We start from the raw sequence: 20503 nt of genomic DNA, 5'->3' as shown, positions 1-20503 counted from the left end.
ACAGCAGCCTCACAAGGGTCCACAGCAGCCTCACAAGGGTCCACAGCTGCCTCACAAGGGTCCACAGCTGCCTCACAAGGGTCCACAGCAGCCTCTCAAGGTTCCACAGCAGCCTCACAAGGGTCCACAGCTGCCTCACAAGGGTCCACAGCAGCCTCACGAGGGTCCACAGCTGTCTCACAAAGATCCACAGCAGCCTCACAAGGGTCCACAGCAGCCTCACAAGGGTCCACAGTAGCCTCACAAGGGTCCACAGCTGCCTCACAAGGGTCCACAGCAGCCTCACAAGGTTCCACAGCTGCCTCACAAGGGTCCACAGCTGCCTCACAAGGGTCCACAGCTGCCTCACAAGGGTCCACAGCTGCCTCACAAGGGTCCACAGCAGCCTCACAAGGTTCCACAGCTGTCTCACAAAGGTCCACAGCTGCCTCACAAGGGTCCACAGCTGCCTCACAAGGGTCCACAGAAGCCTCACAAGGGTCCACAACTGTCTCACAAGGATCCACAGATGATGGGTTTCTAACTTCTCCTCAAGCACAACCTCCTCAAGGATCCTCCGGCTCCTCTACAAACATTGACCAGAAATTTCTGTCAGCTATTAATATCTGTCAAACCATGTTGGTAACTAAAATGGACGCACTCCGTAAGGAGGACTTTGTGTTTTTGAAACACAATTTACAGAAAATTAGAGAGCGCACATCACCGGCGGGAAGCAGGATTTTGGATGTAGAGGATATTCAGAGGCCTATGCCAGCGCAAAATTGCAGAAATAAAGAAACCGATTAATGCTTCTAATGAAAGAGCAGATGATCTTGAAAATCGCCCTGGATAAATGACATCATGATAGTGGGCCTGTCGGAGAAAACTGAAGGGCTGATTCCGTATTTTTTATTGAAGACTGTTTGAAAGATCTGTTGGGTGCAGAGATCTTAGTAGTGTATGGCAGTACACAAACCAGACTAACAAGGTAATATAACAGGGCTAAGGGAAAATACCAATCATATAAATATATGCCCACAAACAACAGAGGTTAACAGCAGTGGAGGATGGGGAACAAACCAAAATAGGAGAAGAATAGGATTAACACACAGCCTAAGCCACACAACAGTCTCAGCTTAAATCCTCCAAACACCTTTGAAAATAACAACTCTCCACCACACTCCTAGAACCATGCAGCATGAAGCCAGCTCTGGCATTCATAGCCTGCCAAAGCCCAGAATATATAGGAGCGGGGAGTGGCTAACAGTGGACAACTGAGAGCCTAAATGAAGGTAAGCTTCCAGGAGCTAAAAGAGAGGCAATACGAAAGTGTTGTTAAGTTCCAGTGTAGGGACCAAATGCCAAGAGAGTACAACAAGATAAGGGGATAAAACAAATGAATAGTCAGAGGCCAAGTCCAGGGTCAAGTAGCTGAGGTCAGAGAGCATCAAGAGCAAAAAAAATAATCCACACGAGTAGTTACAACAAATCCTACCTCTGGCAACAAGATCAAGGAATCAGACACATAGCAAAGAACACACCTCACAGAACAAAGCTACAGCTGACAGATACAAGAAGCAGACAGCCAGCTAAATAGCCTGGGGATCATTCTGATCCTGTAGGGAAAATGGAGGATGGGGGATCTGGAGGTGAAACTGAATCAAGACCGCGTGACAATGCCTCAGCCTTCACATTCTTAGACTTCCATGTGATAGAGAACTTGAATCTAGAGATAAATAAGGACCATCCGGCCTGTCTAGGAGTTACCCGTATAGCTGATTCAATGTGATCTAAATACTATGGTCTGTCACCACAGTGATTTGATGAATAGCCCCCTCCAAAAAATGCCCCCATTCCTCAAAAGCTAATTTAACAGTGAGTAACTCACGATTCCCAACATCATAATGTCTTTCAGCAGAGGAAAACGTATTTGAGAAAAATGCAGATGACCACAAATTTGTCAGAGTTTTGGGCCCCTGAGATAAAACGGCCTGTACCCCGACCTCTGAAGCATCCACCTCCACAATGAATGGTTTCTGAAAATCAGGTTGGATCAGAACACGAGCAGACAAAAGCCCCAGTAGCATGTGTGACCAAACCTCGAGGACCACCCCCTTACGTGTGAGGTCAGTAAGAGCTTTAACAATCTTTCCTAGAATAGTTGGCAAATCCTAGAAAACGTTGCAACGCTTTCAGGTCACGACGAGATTGAATCCAATCTATTATATCTTTCACCTTCCCAGGATCCATTTTAGACCCATCAGCTGATAAAATGTTTCCCAGAAATGAAACCTCCTGAACAGAAAAAATACATTTCTCAATTTTCACAAACAAAGAATTTTCCCTCAATGTCTGTAACACAACCCGGACATGTTCCTGATGAAAGTCCAAATCCGAGGAGAACATTAAGATATCATCCAGGTAAATCACAAATCGGCCAATGCAATCAGAAAAGACATCGTTCAACAAGTGTGGAAGCACTGCTGGTGCATCGTTAACCCAAAAGGCATGACAAGAGTTTCGAATAGACCCTCCAATGTTAAAAATGCCGTTTTCCCCTCATCACCCTTCCGGATGCGTATTACATTGTAAGCCCCTCTAAGATCCGGTTTAGAAAAACATTTAGCCCCCGTAAACTGACTATAAAGGTCAGGGATGAGTGGAAGGGGGGGAAGTATTCTTAACCGGGATCTTGTTCAGTTCTCGGAAATCGAGGCAGGGACGGAGACCCCCATCTTTGTTTTTTACAAAGAAGAATCCAGCAGCTACGGGCGAGGAGGAAGGACGGATATGACCCTTCCGTGTGCTTTCGCTCACATGATTTTTCATGGCGGTACGTTCAAGCCCAGATAAATTATATAGACGAGCTTTAGGTAACTTCGCACCAGGGACAAGATCAATGGCACAATCATAAGGATGATGGGGAGGTAATGTCTCCACCTCTTTTTCCGAGAACAAATCTCCACATCCCTGTAGACCCTCCAGACTTGCGGAGCATACTTGTACAGAACTTAGACATTCCTTATGACATTTGGGGCCACACTTAACAATTTACTTCTGACCCCAATCAACAACTAGATTGTGAATGAGCAACCATGGAAGCCCCAATACCACCCCAGCAGGTGACTTATCCATGACAAAACAGGAGATGTATTGTGAGTGAAGTCCTCCTACTTGAAGCCTGAATTCCACTCTTACCAATTTGACAAAGTTCTAAATTAGCGAAGTTTTGTCAATCACAAAAATTTGAATGGGTTTTTCCAAACCAACTGTCCCTAAGGTTATGTGTGGACAATCAGGATTTGCTTCCAGAGATTGCTGAAGCGTTTCTACAAGGTTCTGCACCTCTTGGAGGCAAAAACGCTGCGGAAAGTCCGTTTTTTCATGCATTTTTGATGTGTTTTTGCCTGCAGATTTGCAATGCTTTTTTTTCCAATGCATTGTATAGGAAAAACACAGGTAAAAACGCACAAAGAGTGGACATGCTGCTTCTTTTAACGCACATGAAATTCAGTCAGGAAAAATCCTGATCATGTGCATAGAACTTGTAAAATCTCATAGAACATGCTGGGATAAGGTTTGCAATGCGTTTTTGGGGCCAATTCCGCACGGATTTACAGCATCAAAAACTCATAAAAAACGCATCGTGTGCACATAGCCTAATCCTGATTTCCAAACCAGTCCAGAATCAACAAAGTTAGCTGCAGACCCGCAGTCAATGAAAGCCAATGATGGGAATGCCTGGTTCTTGAAAGACAAAACCATCTGAAGCAGTACTTTATCTGACAAGAAAAAGGGTACCTGGAAGTCTGGGTGACCTCCTCAGCTAACATCCAGACGGATTGCTTGCTTGAGGGTGAGTAGAACAATCCTTCAAAAAATGTCCTGTGAGACTACGGTAAAATAGAGTCCAAGACGCTATCTTACGTTTCTTCTCCACGGCAAGAAAACTGTCAATTCCACCTTCCATTGGCTTTACCGCAGGTAAACGGGCATACTCTGGGGGGTATACAAAGCATTCCGCTGCCCACCATGCCTTTCACGAATTCTGCAGTCTATTCGTACAGCCTGGATTATGGCCTCCACCAAAGAAAAAGGGGGATCATGCATCTCAGTGGATCACTGTCGGAATTGAGTACAGTAGTCCTCAGTGGTGCGGCTGCCCTGTGTCAGATTCAAGGTCCTAGCCTCAGTGACCGGGATTCTGCAGGTTCATCATAGATAACCCATAAGTTCTCAAATAAGTCATCAACTGAAGACCGTTCTGAGGCTTGTGAGGACAAGGAAAATACCCAAGTCTGAGGACCCCCTCGCAATAGGGACATGGCTGGAACTAATTCCCTGAGGTCCGGGGACGTAGGTAAAAAAAAAACCTACAGCTCTCCCTGAACACCCTAAAGTGGTATTTGTCCCCCGAAAATTTATTAGGAAGGGCCACTACTGGTTTGGGGAAAACCAGCTGAACGTCATAAGGTGCAGACATCACAGTCTCCGCTGGTAGCAGTGAAGAGCTATGGGGAGTTTTCATAAAGCTAGCCACCTGGAACTGCAACCGGGACTGTGGCCTAGTGGGGAGTTTCCAGTGTGATATGTAATGGCCGCTCCCCTGATCTCACTGCAGAGCTGTGTGTGATTATACCTGACACATCTGCAGGTTCCAACCCACAGGCAGACAGGATTGCAATATTGTTCCAATACAGCAGAGCTGAGAGAGAAGCAAAAAATGTGTTTGCAAGAAGACAAATTTCATTTCGCCTGTTCTGTGTTAGTTACTTGTCTCACACTGGTAACTCCCCCTTCATGTAAAACAAGCTCTGGACGCAGAGTTAACTTCCAGGCACCATCCGCCCCAGAGCTTGGAAGAGGTAATTTATGTAAAGTAATAAAAGATGATTTCTCAGCAACAAGTCAACTGGTATGAGACACAGAGGGATGACACATTTTTCAGTTTTCTATAATCTGTATGCCCATATTAATCATTTAGATAGGTCAAATGTGGTGACAGATTCCCTTTAAGTACTAGTCCAGGGTCCAAATGCCAGGAGAGAACAACAAGATAAGGGGATAAGACAAACGGATAGTCAGAGGCAAAGAGAAAAAGTGATAACATACACGAGAAGTCACAACAAATCCTAAATCCGGCAACAAGATCAGGAAATCACACATATAGCAAAGCACATACCTCCCAGAACAAACCTACAGCTGACAGTGACAAGAGGCAGAAAGCCAGCTAAATAGCCTGGGCATCATTCTAAACAGGAGACACAACTCCTGTAGTTGCCATTTCCTGTTGAGGCTGTGTCAAGGATCACAGCCTGGGAGGTCACGCAGATCCACCCACTGTTATTTTTTTGTCACTAACAGTTTTCTGCTGCCCCCTATCGTCCGGACAATTACGCGATTGACTGATGATTACCGGAGGAGGCCACAGGCTGTTTCCACTAATAGGCTGGTTATTGGGAAACTAACAGTAAACGTATGGTATACACACCTCCAATTACAACGCATGGAATATGCATATATACCCCAGTACGGTCACTGCTAACTCCACAATAACCCAAGGCTACTCGCTGCCACCAGTTGTTTTTATACAGGCTGACTAGACTCCCGATTTCTGGTAGCGTATGGCTTTGGGTCACGGTTTACAGAATAAAAGGAACAGAACTATTACATTTTATATTTAATCCAGAACAATAGGCAGTGTTTATAAAAAATAAACAAAAGATTTTACAAAGGGGATTTAACTCAGAGCAGGGCTGTTCAGGGGATGAGGCTTCAATGTCATAAAATTATGATATTCCCAACATTAACAATATCTTTACTCCTAATGCTCACAGACATTCGATATTGCCGTCATAATTTTTGTCGGGATTATACCGTTACCCAGAGACCCAACATGGCATGGCTGTTGTTAGCGATCTTCACACTACAGATTTGGGGCTTATAAGCAGGGTTTACAGTTATGAAAAATGCATACTCTTCTTCGATTAGTCCTGATATTGAAGATGCATGTCCCATCAGTATCAGATCTATACAAACCCCAATATTCATAATTTTTCACCGGTGCCTCAGCATCTGGTTGCAGGTATAACATTTCCCTTGGAAGGAATAAAAGTTTCATTTCAACTCAGGATGTATTTCCTGGGGACAAAAGAGACTCTTCCACTTCTCTATCTATGCGTAAACATATGTCCCTTTTGTTATCGGACCCTCTGAAAAGATCTTTCCTGTCTAATTATCTGTACTCTGTAAGGAGTCTTGGCTTCTAAAGGAATTTTATTTAGATTTGTCAATTCCCAACTATACGCAATTTACTCTATGTCAACTGGGCAATTCTATCTCAAAGAGACTTACAATGTCAGCTCTTTTTCCTACTGGAAATTCTGTGTAAGAGGAGTGGGGGTGGAATTCCCCCTTCCTGAAGAGGCCTGGATCTTAATATTTTCTATGACAGGCTGTATATTCACTCCAGTCCTCTTTCCAAGGCCGAGCTGGGCGGGGATGGACATGGTGGCGTCCAAAAGCTATTGTTTATGCGTCACCTATGGTCTGCTGGGTCTGTCTATCTGCCTCCCTGGTTGTGGAGCCCTCGGATGGTGTCTACGACCAACAGTCCCCTGCAGTTCCCCTGGATCTGCCAGGCTGAGTAGTATCCCACCGCTGCCACCAATTGTGGAGACACGAGGCTCAATGGCCTGCTGTCTTTAGAAAGACCGTGTGAACCAGCGATCTTCCCACTGAACGCGAGCACTCCTTTCTCGTGGGCAGAATACTACTCAGACAACACAGGGTGAGGGTAAAACACTACAGCAATAATTTATTGGATCACCCACAGTCAATAAGATATAGTACAATCCCAGCAAGTACATAAGATGATGCCAATGACGGAGTCTCATCCTTCTGCTGGCTCACCGGGAATGAAAACATCTGTGACTTTAGGGCTTTCAGGGCCAACCAGTAGCACTCAGCTTTTGGCGGGCACCCACAGAGAGGAGATAGCAGTAAGTTTACGAAGCTGACAGAGTCAGGAGAGGGAAAGAAGAGAGGTCCCTTTTTATACCCATAGATTTCCTTCAGGCCATTATCCACAGGTTTGGGGGGAGGAGGTCGTCACTCATTGTTCGAGTGTTCAATTAACCTGCATATTTTGTCCTTTGCAGAACAACAAGATGCACAGACTGATACAATAGGCAGTCAGCAGGCATTTATCAAATCAACAAACATTGATTGTTCAATTAACCTGGGCCTTTGTCCTACAAAGATAGCAGAACAATAAGTAGCTGATACAATAGGTAATTAGCAGCCATTCAACAAATCAACAAACATCAATTCAATCTACAACAAGAGTCAACATCCAGGCTCATATGAACAGTAGCTCATGTCCCTGAGCATACTGAATAATACATCTGGCATAATTAAGAATAAATGTGGTGTCGTCACACAGGCCTATCACCTCAACTTACTAATCTAACTCCTCCCTGTTCCCGCTTTTCAAAATTTTCCTCAGAATCAGCATTATTTGAAATGCCCTATTTATTATAATGATTGGACCGTACAGGATGAGCACGCTCTACCTCTTGTGTCCCCCCTCTTTCCTTATAGATTGTAGCTTGTGATCAGGACCCCAACTCCTCCTATAATTGGTGAACTATGTGTTACTTTGTATTGTCTTTATTGATTGTATATGTCCCTACTTAATTGTAAAGTGTTGCGGAATATGGTGGCGCTATAGAAATAAAAATTATTATTTATTATAAATTCATCTTTCTTGTTTTCACAGCTACGTCTAAATTGGTTCCTTTTGAGGATTTCCAAACTAGATATGGGGTTCCTGATCCTGCTAAGTTCCTATACGTACAACTCCGTCATGCAATGCTTGCACAGTTTGAAGTCGCGCAAGTGTTCCTGAGCTTTCCAAAACTGGAGGAGCTCTTGAGAACCTTTGATTTACATAAACCTCTCACACAAGCATATTCTCTTCTCCAGTCATCTGTTGTCAAGCCTTATGATGAGGCTTTTGTGAAATTGGTGGTGGATATACTGGACTTGACAATGGAGGAGTGGGGAGAGGTGGAAGATACATTTTATTCCTCAGTGGTCAGAGCTAGGGACTAGTGATGAGCGAGCATACTCGCAAGTACTCGGTACTCGCCCGAGCATCTCCGTACTCAAGATGCTCGGTGCTTGCCGAGTACTTGCGAGATGCTCGGGCGGATGCTCGGGTCCCCTCCCTGCATGTTTGGCGCTAATTGGAGGGATTGCCTGCCAGTCACTGTAATGCCGCAGCCATGTTGGTTGTGGCATTACAGTGATTGGCTGGCCGCACAGCGTCATCAGGTGTATATCAGACCTGGCGCCGCCATGCTCGTCAGTCTACTCTGCAATCAGGCAGTGTAGGGAGATCTGCTGCTGAGCTAGGGTGAGATTTGCTTGTTTATTAGGTAGTGTAGGTATACCAGACTATATTAGAGACTCATATCCATCTCAACTAACAGTCCTTCTGAGGACTAATCCATCTGCAGAGATATCAGGCAGGCAGTGTATATAGGCAGGCAGGCAGGGTATATAGCAGACTGCAGTGCATATAGCACAAGAGGCTCCATTTCAGTTCTGCCTTCTGCTGCTGTTAGATATTTCTATACAAAAGGCCCAGGTCTCAGGGGCCAGGAATATTTTTTTGGGGATCTTAATCTTCATTATTTGCTTGAAAAGCAATCCAGAGAACACGTTTTTTCTGCGCCATTAGCTTGTTGGCACTGCAGAATACAGCCAGGTCCTTTCCATATTACAGCGCTAGAAATTCAGCTATTTAAAACTGTGGTTTCTCCGTCACACGGATCACATATAAGTTCGCTCCAAACTCAGTCATTTGTAGTGTGCGTGGAAGATACTATCCTCCATTTAAAATGGACAAGGCACGTGGCAAGGGACGGGGAACTGGATGTGATGGTGATGGTGCATGCAGAGGACGAGGCCAAGGCCGTGGGCAAGCTAAAATTGTGCCACAACAAACACCCACATCTTCTCGCCCGACCTTCCTGTCCCAATTAATAGGTGACCGCAGCACACCACTATTGAACCCAGAGCAGTGTCAAACGGTTGTTGGTTGGATAGCGGATAATGCTTCCAGTCACTTAGCCACCACCACCTTGTCTTCCACACGGTCAAGTCTCAGTAGCCATGAGTCTGGACCGCATATTCCTCACCCTGATCCTCCTTCCTCCCACCATGCCGAGTAACCAGAGACAACTGATCCCACACTTGGACACTCTGAAGAGCTGTTCACTTTTCCATTTATAGATTCGGGCCTCTCGCCCGGTCCACTTGAAGCAGGGCAAGAGGAGATCGCATGTACCGATGCCCAAATATTTGAGCAGCCATGGTCACTGTCATGAAAACAACACCCCACTTTTGGGTCAGACCTTGCAGCTCTCTGGCGCCCCCTTATCCTGCTGGTCACACACGGTATTGACCGAGGATAAGCACGGGTGCAGCTGCTCTATTTTATGTCGACTATTGCGGCACGTGATGTGACAGGACGTATATGTACCACCAGTTCCTTCCAGGAATGTATATATACCTCCGACCAGCCACCCTCAAACCACAATATCACATAAATACTGGTATACTGCCACCACCGATCGCTTAACAGGTGGATCGGGTACCCGTTAGGTAACGTGAATTAGCGGGTGAGGAACGTGTTTGCTCGACATAGGACAAGAAGGACGAAACTGGTAAATAATAATGATTTACTCCCAAAGGGAGGCAGTGTTTACAAAATATATACAAGATATTATAAAGGAGACAATTTACATATATGCATAAACAGTTATTAAAATAAAAGGGATAAGTAACAGCAAAACCTGCTTCACAAGGTGATGGTCTCAGATTCTGTGGGGGGGGACGGCTCCCCGGAAATTAGAGGTGATTCTTCTACGCAGCGAGATGTGCATGCGTCTGACGTCCCTGAGAAGAATGACTTGGAAAATGGCCGTTCTGGTTTTTACTAACGGGCCAAACAATTAGGAAACACCCATTTTGATCACTTCACCAGGGGGCTCAGCTTTGCGAGCCCACCCAGCTGCAGAAGACCTAAAAATCCTTCAGATTTCATATCATGGTGTGAGGGGGTCCCACATCCAAGAGGGAGAGACCAGTTCAAACTAGACGCTGCTCTGCGCTGAGGGTTTATGACGCTAATAAAAATTCTTAGGGTGGGGGCCAGCACTGCAGTTCTATGTCTTACAAATGGACAGGGGTGGAAATTTAAGACAGCTTTCATTTTTTAAAACTGGGACCAAAAATACATTTTGCCTGACACCTCCCCCCTTTTAGACTGTGCTATGGAGGTAGGACCTTCTGGTACTCCTCCAAGCGTATGTCTGGAGGCTCCCCTCGCCGGGACAACCCATCGGCATTGCCAAGCTCGCTGCCTTTGCGGTGTTGAACGGTAAAGTCGTACTGCTGGAGGGTGAGGCTCCAGCGTAACAACCTTCCGTTGGCACCTGACATGGTGTGCAGCCAACTCAGGGGGTTGTGGTCAGTCACGACAGTGAAGGGGCGCCCGTACAAGTAAGGCTGTAAGCGGTTGAGGGCCCATACAATGGCCAGGCGCTCCTTCTCTATGGTGGAATAGGCCACTTCCCTCGGCAGCAGTTTCCGGCTTAGGTACAACACGGGGTGTTCTTGGTTCCCCGAGTCGACCTGGCTGAGTATAGCACCGAGGCCAAATTCGCTGGTGTCGGTCTGTACTAAGAGTGGTCGTGTGCCGTCGACCGTCTTTAGTACAGGAGAGCTGCTCAGGGCAGTCTTCAAAGCCCGGAAGGCCACCTCGCATTCATCTGTCCACTTGACTGAATGGGGTAGGCTCCTCCTGGTGAGATCTGTCAAGGGCTTCGCAAGGCTACTATAGTTTTGTACAAAGCGCCTATAGTACCCTGCGGTGCCCAAGAAGGACTGCACCTGCTTCTTGGTCCTGGAGGTGGGCCAGGACACGATAGCGTCCACCTTTCCAGGCTCTGGCTTCAAAGTACCCCCACCTACCCGGTGCCCCAGGTAGTGGACCTCGTTCATGCCCATCTGGCACTTTCCCGGCTTGATGGTCAAGCCCGCCTGGTGAATGCGCCCGAGCACCTGCTGCAGATGCTCGAGGTGATCCTCCCAGGTGGGACTGAAGATGGCAATGTCATCCAGGTACGCCACTGCGTACCTCTCCAGTCCCTGGAGCAGGTGGTTGACCATTCGCTGGAAAGAGGCAGGGGCATTTTTCATGCCGAAGGGCATGACCGTGGATTCATACAATCCGAAGGGGGTGATAAAGGCGGACTTCTCCTGGGCCCCGGGGCTCAAGGGAATTTGCCAATATCCCCGACTCAAATCCATAATGGAGAGATAGCTCGCACTGGCTAACCGCTCCAGCAGCTCCTCAATGCGTGGCATTGGTTGTGCATCAGAGGCTGTGATAGCGTTGAGCCCCCTGTAGTCCACACAGAACCGGGTGGTCCGGTCCTTTTTTGGCATCAGGACTACAGATGAGGCCCACGCGCTCTTGGACCGATTAATCACCCCCAGCTTCAGCATCTCCTCGACCTCCTGGTGCATGACCTGCTGTACCTCGTCGGAGATTCGATAGGCTGTCCGCCAGAGTGGGGCATGATTCCCGGTGTCCACTTCATGGGCCGCCGCCTCAGTCCTGCCAGGCATGTTGGTGAACACTGCTTGGAAGGGTTTCAGCACTGCTCGTAGCTGAGACCTCTGGTCTGCGGATAGCAAGTCGCTTATCTCTACATCCTCTAGGGACCCGCTGGCCTTCGCTTGGGCGAGCACGTCCAAGAGGGGGTCATCCTCCCCATCCTCGGGCAAGTTGCAGACCGGTAGGACGCAGGTTCCACGTTCTTGATGAGCCTTCATCATATTAACGTGAAACGCCTTCCGCCTACCCCGCTCGTGGTCAAGTGTGATCACGTAGGTGACCGGGTTGAGCTGTTGGTGAATGACGTACGGGCCTTCCCAGGCCGCCTGAAGCCTGTCCTTTGGTACGGGGACCAGCACCCACACCTTCTGACCCACCTGGTAGGTCCGTTCTCGGGCGTTCTGGTCGTACCAATGCTTCTGGTCAGCCTGGGCTTGCGCCATGTTGTCATGCACCAAATGCGTCAAGGTCTGCATCTTGTCACGGAAGCGCATGACATACTCCACGATGGACACTCCTGGGGAGGTCGGCTCTTCCTCCCAGAATTCCCTTATCAACCCAAGGGGTCCTCGGACACGCCTGCCATACAGGAGCTCAAAGGGGGAGAACCCCGTCGAGGCCTGTGGAACCTCTCTGTAAGCAAATAGCAGGTGTGGGAGGTAAAGCTCCCAGTCGCGACCCTGGGTTTCAATCAGCAATTTTAACATCTGTTTGAGGGTACCGTTGAATCGCTCACACAAACCATTGGTCTGTGGGTGATACGCGCTCGATACCAAATGCTGCACCTGCATTTTCTTACATAGAGCCTCCATTAAGCGTGACATGAACTGGGCCCCCTGGTCGGTAAGCATCTCCCTGGGAAATCCTACTCGCGAAAAGATGGCCAAGAGGGCGTCCGCCACCTTATCCGCCCTAATTGAGGACAGGGCTACTGCCTCCGGATACCGGGTAGCATAGTCTACCACGGTAAGGATGAAACATTTTCCAGAGCTGCTGGGCATGGCCAGTGGTCCCACAATGTCCACAGCAATCCTCTGGAAAGGCTCCTCTATCACTAGCAAAGAGATCAGGGGGGCTTTGGGGGCCGGCCCTGACTTTCCCACTCTTTGACACGTGGTACAGGAGCGACAGTAGTTCACCACATCCGTCCTCATTTTGGGCCAATAAAAGTGGTGAGACAGCCGGGCCTTGGTTTTGCTGACCCCCAAGTGTCCAGCGAGTGGAATTTCATGGGTGATCCCCAACAACTCATCCCTGAATTGGTAGGGGATGACCAGCTGTCTTTCCCTCAGCCACTCCTGTTGGGGTGTACAGGGAACTGTCTCCCGGTACAACCTCCCTTGGTCCCAGAATACCCTCTCCTTATCCAACTCGGAGGAGGGTTTCTCAGCGAGGCTCCTTAACGTCTCCAGGCTAGCATCTGAGTGCAGAGCTGCCTGAAACTCCTGGCTGGAGGAAGCCAGAAGTGAGGTTAAGGCCACGTCCTCACTGGGACCCTCTGGGACCGGCTCTGGGTCCATACCTGATCCTGTTATTCCTCTGTCCGAGGAGGGTCCAGAAGGCAGGGCGTTACTTGCTTTCTGGGCACTCTGACTGCGGGTAACAGCGGCTATATAGGCCGTCTCCCCGGGGAATAACACCGTCTCATTAGCCTGCGAGGCTATGAGAACTACTTCTCCATCATCCTCCATTACCTCAGGCACAGTGCTACGTATGGGACAGCGACTATCAGCCAGGTCACATTCTGTTGTGACACTGGTCACTAGCACAGCACCACCAGCTTCATGGTCCTTGTGCCTCTCCCCATTACCCTTGGCACTGACCTTTGCTCCTGCTAGGGGATCCTCAGCAACATCACCCCGCAGAGTGACATGGCTGAGTTCTCCTGCACCTTCCAATACAACATCATCATCATCATCATCATCAAAATCATCATCATCATCATAATCATGTAAAACATTGACATTCACATTATCAGTATTAACCTTACCAACCGTATCAGATCGGGGAGGGGTGTCAGGGGCATAATAAGCAAACATCCTCCCCAAATCAGTTCCCAACAAAACATTAGCAGGTAGGTTTTTGGATACTCCCACTTCCTTCACCCCACTCCCCGCACCTCAATCAATAAAAACCCGGGCCATGGGCAAGGGGCATCGGACGCCCCCAATCCCGGTGCCAGTCAGGGTCTTTCCCGGAATAAGCTCTTCAGTGGACACCAGTTCGGGTCGGATGAGGGTTCGTTCGGCCTCAGTGTCCTTGAGGCCTACAGTGAGAGTGTTCCCCACCCTGACAGACTGCAAGTTTTCACAGGCCCTCCCAACCGGCCCACCCACCAAAAGAACTGATGCATTAGGCCCTGGGGCCTTGGATGGGGGGTTCTTCCTCTGCTTCTCTGGGCAAGTGGCGCTGAGATGACCAGTCTGGTTGCAGAAATAACACTTGCGGGCATCAGATGCAGTCCGGGCATTGGTAACGGGAAAAAGGCCTCCGGAAGGTCGGCTGGCAGGGGCAGGGATGGTGGTTGATGGCTTACCCCCTTTCCAGCTGGCGACGACCGGCTTCCGCACCTCTGGTCTCCGGTTGGCCTCGTAGGTGTCTGCGATCTGCACTGCTTTATTGGCATCTGGTGGCTCCCGATCCATCACGAACTGCCGTACCTCAGTCGAACACAGATGCAGGAACTGGTCTTTCACCATCAGATCCTTTAACTGCTCAAAGGTGGTCGCTGACAGTCCTTGGATCCACTGCTCAAAGTTGGTTCGGAGCCCGTCTACCACATCACTGTAGGTGTCATGTGGTCCCCGTTGGAGGGCTCTGAACTTTTTCCAGTAAACCTCAGGAGTCAGCTGGTACTCTTTTATCAGGGCCTGCTTGACGGCCTCATAGTCTCCATCTTGCTCTCGAGGGAGGGAAGCAAACACCTCCAAAGCTTTTCCTCGGAGTCCTGGGGTTAAATATTTTGCCCACTCGTCTGTTGGCAGCTGATACTGCCTGCAGGCCTTTTCAAAGCCTCGCAGAAATGTGTCCAAGTCCCCATCCTTTTCCATCACAGGGAAGTGCTCAGGACGAGGTTTAAAGCAGCTGGCACTGTTGGACTCACGGGTCTGCGTAGAGGGCGACTCCTTCTGAATCCGGGCTAGCTCCAGCTGGTGTTGTCGGTCAGCTTGTCGCTCAGCAGCCTCTCGGTCAGCTTGGGCTTGTCGCTCAGCAGCCTCTCGGTCAGCTTGGGCCTGTCGCTCTGCTCGCTCCTGGAATCTCAGGATCAGCTGCAGTCGTCCATCACGATCGTCTGCGGTGAGCTCATCCAAGGCCATCTGCAGGTGCGGGTCCACACTACCCTGGTTGCGGGTATGGCTGGCAATCACAGGTGGGACCCCTGCAGCAGCGCCATCCAGGCCTTGGCTGGCCGCCCCATCATCAGGGCTCTGCTGTCGGACGGGCTCTGCAGCACCTTGTAACAGTTCAGCAATCATTTGTTCTCTGTTTTTGCCGTGGGGGTCAATGCCTCTGGAAATACATATTCCAATAAGAGTGTCCTTTTTCTGCTGGTGATACCAGGACTCCCCAACTACGACCATGATCACCAAAATAAAAATAGAAAATAAAAAACGAAGAAGGGTAGGGGTAACTGCTACACATACAGTACAGTATTGTCTCAGATCTAATAAACACTGAGTTCGATCTTCCAAAACTTTTGTGCAGGGTCCAGGTAAGAACCGTGCAAGTTTTTAGTGAGAGGAATGATTGCTCAAACCCGATCACTAATGTCCTATGATCCCACCGCTTGCCACCAATTTGTCACGAAAACAACACCCCACTTTTGGGTCAGACCTTGCAGCTCTCTGGCGCCCCCTTATCCTGCTGGTCACACACGGTATTGACCGAGGATAAGCACGGGTGCAGCTGCTCTATTTTATGTCGACTATTGCGGCACGTGATGTGACAGGACGTATATATACTACCAGTTCCTTCCAGGAACGTATATATACCTCCGACCAGCCACCCTCAAACAACAATATCACATAAATACTGGTATACTGCCACCACCGATCGCTTAACAGGTGAATCGGGTACCCGTTAGGTAACGTGAATTAGCGGGTGAGGAACGTGTTTGCTCGACATAGGACAAGAAGAACGAAACTGGTAAATAATAATGATTTACTCCCAAAGGGAGGCAGTGTTTACAAAATATATACAAGATATTATAAAGGAGACAATTTACATGTATGCATAAACAGTTATTAAAATAAAAGGGATAAGTAATAGCAAAACCTGCTTCACAAGGTGATGGTCTCAGATTCTGTGGGGGGGGACGGCTCCCCGGAAATTAGAGGTGATTCTTCTACGCAGCGTGGTGTGCATGTGTCTGACATCCCTGAGAAGAATGACTTGGAAAATGGCCGTTCTGGTTTTTACTAACGGGCCAAACAATTAGGAAACACCCATTTTGATCACCTCACCAGGGGGCTCGGCTTTGCGAGCCCACCCAGCTGCAGAAGACCTAAAAATCCTTCAGATTTCATATCTTGGTGTGAGGGGGTCCCACATCCAAGAGGGAGAGACCAGTTCAAACTAGACGCTGCTCTGCGCTGTGGGTTTATGACGCTAATAAAAATTCTTAGGGTGGGGGCCAGCACTGCAGTTTTATGTCTTACAAATGGACAGGAGTGAAAATTTAAGACAGCTTTCATTTTTTAAAACTGGGACCAAAAATAAATTTTGCCTGACAGTCACACAAAGGCGACGGTGGGAAACTGTCACAAGAGGTGGATGATGAGACAATTGCCAGAAAGTCAGGAGTAGGACCAGGGTGCGGAAGGGAAGACAAGGTGGTGGATGATATGGTAACTGACCCAACCTGGCAGGAGGACATGCAGAGCGAGGACAGCAGCCCACAGGGGGAGGGAGGCAGAGCACCTCAACAGGCAGGAAGAAGCAGTGTGGTGGCCGCAGACAGAAGGCAGGCAACCGTTCCCCATAACACCAACACGAAGGAAGTTGCCAGTACAACTGTTAGGTCTGCCCGAGTCTGGTTGTTTTTTAAAGACTCTGCCGATATCCCCAAAAAGGCCATTTGCACCACCTGCCAGGCCAGCATCAGCAGGGGTGGCAAAACTCGCAGCCTGACCACCACCAGCATAATCAGGCACATGGCAGCAAAGCACCCGACTTTGTGGGCTGAACTCCAGGGTCCAGGAACAGTGTCTGCGGGTGGCACCATTGCTTCTTCCACTGTTGTGCATGTAAGCCAATCCCCTGTCCATGGTGCATGCGAAGATGCCTCCTGCCCTTCACCTGTCGTTGTACACTCTCAAGTAGCAGCATCAGAAAGCATGTCCACGTCCTTGTCCCAGAGCAGTGTTCAGTTGTCCATACCCCAGTCCTTGGAACGCAAGCGCAAATACACAGCCAACGCCCCACAGGCCACACTACTAAATTCCCACATTTCACAACTGCTTGCGCTCGAAATGTGGCCTTTTAGGCTCGTGGAGACGGAAGCATTCCGCAACCTGATGGCGGCGGCCGTCCCTCGGTACTCGGTCCCCAGCCGCCACTATTTCTCCTGGGGTGCCGTCCCCGCATTACACAAGCACGTGTCCCAAAACATCAACCGTGCCCACAACAACGCAGTTACCGGGAAAGTCCACCTAACCACGGACACGTAGACAAGTGCTTGTGGGCACGGACGGCACATCTCGCTGAAGGCACACTGGGTTAACATAGTGGAAGCCGGGACCCAGTAAGACATTGGGACGGAACACGTCCTCCCGACGCCAAGGATTGCGTGCCCTAGGTCAATCAGGGTTGCCCCCACAGTCTACAGCTCCTGAACCTCATCCTCCTCAGCCTCCTCCTCCTCTTCAGCCTCCATCTCCGAAATGACCACATCAGTCACAAGCTGGAAGCACTGCAGCACTGCCTCGGCCAAGCGGCAACAGGATGTGCTGAAGCTAATATGCTTAGGTGACAGACCGCACAATGCTGAAGAGTTGTGGACAGCTCTGAAACAGCAGGCAGATCTGTGACTGACATCACTGAACCTACAGCCAGGCATGGTCGTGTGTGACAATGGCCGGAACCTGGTGGCGGCTCTGAGGCGAGGCGAGCTCACACACATACCATGCCTGGCCCATGTGCTTAACTTCGTGGTTCAGAGGTTTCTCAAATCCTACCCAGAGCTGACAGATCTGTTTGTTAAAGTACGCCGCCTGTATGCCCATTTTAGAAAGTCAGCTACAGCGTCTGCTGCCCTTGCGTGTTTCAGCAGCGTTTGCAGCTTCCGGTTCACAGACTGGTGTGTGATGTTCCCACGCGTTGGAACTCTACATTGCAGATGTTGGGAAGGATTTGTGAGTAGAATAGGGCAGTTGTTGAGTACCAGCATCAACTAGGTTGTCGGTATTCAGTTCAGACTCCACACATAAGACCTCAGGAGTGGACATAGATGTCAGATATTTGTACCATCCTCCAAAACTTTGAGGACTCCACCAAGACGGTGAGCGGCGATGATGCCATAATTAGCGTCACCATCCCGCTTCTCTGTCTTCTGAAATGCTCTCTGCTCACAATTAAAGAGGATGCATTGGAGGCGGAGCACGATGAGATGGAGCAAGGAACCATACAGGGTGATTCCACACAGCCAAGCCTCATCTCATCCCAACTTGGATTGGGTAACAATGAGGAAGAGGAGAAGGAAGAACAGGAGCTAGTTTCACACGCTATAGATGGTACTACCTGCACAACTGTCATACCGTCTGTTCAGCGTGGATGGCCAGAGGACAGAGAGGAGGAGGAGGAGGACAGCATGGTCAGTCATCCTCTTGGTGAGGACACGGAAGTCTTGCCTGTTAGCAGGTTGAGTTTATGTTATGCTGCCTTTCCCATGACCCTCGCGTTCTCAAAATTTTGGGTGACTGGTTGGTGACACTTATAGACCCACGCTACAAGGAGAACTATATATCTCTTATTCCTGAGGCGGACAGGTCTACAAAAATGGGGCAGTACCAGAAGGCGCTTGTTGCAGAACTATTAAAAAAAATCCCATCTGAAAATGCTAGCGGCAGAGGTCACAGTTCGTTGGACAACCAAGGAGTACAGGCGAGAGAGACACAACTTCAATCCAGCAGAGGCAGGGGAACACTGTCAAAGTTCTGGGAGAGTTTTCTCATCCTCTCCCATCGCACAGGCCCTGAGGCGAGGGGTACTCTCACAAGGAGTGCAAAGTTTGGGAAGATGCTGAGGGAGTACCTTGCCGACCGTACCAACACCCTCCATGATTCCTCTGTGCCTTATAATTATTGGGTATCCAAGCTGGATACGTGGAATGAACTGGCTCTCTATTCCTTGCAGGTCCTGGCCTGCCCTGCCGCCAGCGTTTTATCAGAGCGGGTTTTTAGTGCCGCTGGTGGAATTATAACCAATAGATGCATCCGCCTGTCAACTGAAAATGCTGACAGGCTGACTCTTATAAAAATGAATGTATAGGAGACCGGCTCCTTTCTAATGGGAACATTTTTTTTATGAGGCCCTCCTCCACGTCTCTTCCAAGGGGCATTGGAGTGCCTCCAAATTTTTGGCAACCCTTGCATTCACTGTATAGGCAAACACAATGGGAGACCCACTTCCAAATAATGGGAACATTGTTTTCAGGAGGCCCTCCTCTAAGTCTCTTTAAAGGGGTATTGGAGTGTGTCCAAATTTTCAAAGGGGTATTGGGGTGCTGATGGCTCTCTAAGAATAGTGAGGGCCGAATGCTGGCCCTTTAAGAATAGTAAAGGCCGCGTGATGGCCCTATAAAAATAGGCTTTGTGATTTTCAGAGTCCCTCCTTCATAAATGAAGCAGGATGTGTCTGATGATGTGTCACACAGCACATGGCCAGATAAGATTGTAAAATGTTAAAATGACATTTCCTGGTGAATGCATTTGTCACGGGTTGAAAGCAATGCAAAAGTGCAAAAACGCATCAAAAACGCTATGTGTGAACATAGCCCAAGGTGTGGAGGAGCATTTTTGGATTTGGTCATTTATTTTGCCTTATATACAAGTCATTACCCTGGAAAGGATGTTCCTTAACATATTTCCCAGGAAAATCCATTTTGGTTTAGTTTTTGTATGTTTTATTGTGAGTCTGTAAAAGTGGCGCAATACTCGGACAACATTGTTGACAGCTGTGACCTGGGAGTCAGAAATGCTTCCAGGGGTCTTCCTCATGCTGTTCCCATGTCATTTGAGCACTGTTCCCATCGATTTGGGTAATTTTTAGGCCCTCTGCAGACCGCCAGGGGGAGCCGCCTGAAAAATGCTCGAGTTTCCCATAGACTTACATTGGGCTCGTTGCTCGGGTCGAGCACCCGAGTATTCCAATGTGCTCGACCCGATCAACGAGCACCCAAGCATTTTAGTGCTCGCCCATCACTACTAGGGACGGTTTGAGGTTGAGGAGGTGTGGGATGGCTCCAAATGATTTGTGTTTTCATTGTCATTTTTCTGGTTTGAACTACTACTGTTTCTTCATCAACACTTTGGATTTCCCAGAGTGTTGTCCACCAAAAAGGGGCCTGCTGGGTGCTATAGTGGAAGTTATTGATGGGCCCTATGACAGACTCTTTTTTAGATTCCACTTTTTCTGCGCTAGGAAATAATTATAATGACAATTTGTGGTTAATCTTTCCCATACTGTTCACAATAATGGTCTAGAGACGCCCGTATTGACATTAATGTACCCAGGGCTTGAAGTGTCTCCTGATTGAAGGGATTTTCATACACATTGTCACTGATGATACTTCTCATGTCTACGATTCTAATGGTTACTATTCTTTATTATGTT

The 20503-nt window shown here is 48.6% G+C and overlaps 1 protein-coding gene across 1 annotated transcript in view; it reads right to left on the bottom strand.

The window, feature by feature from the left end:
* The window catches only part of OTOG (otogelin), a 650929-nt gene that overhangs the window by 81079 nt on the left and 549347 nt on the right, over positions 1-20503 (bottom strand). The gene's annotated exons all lie outside the window — the stretch shown is intronic.

The sequence above is a fragment of the Phyllobates terribilis genome, unplaced genomic scaffold (assembly GCF_046119375.1).
Source record: "Phyllobates terribilis strain yellow unplaced genomic scaffold, ASM4611937v1 Scaffold_13__5_contigs__length_258822181, whole genome shotgun sequence".
NCBI lineage: Eukaryota > Metazoa > Chordata > Amphibia > Anura > Dendrobatidae > Phyllobates > Phyllobates terribilis.
This window is presented reverse-complemented; position numbering and strand designations above follow the sequence as displayed.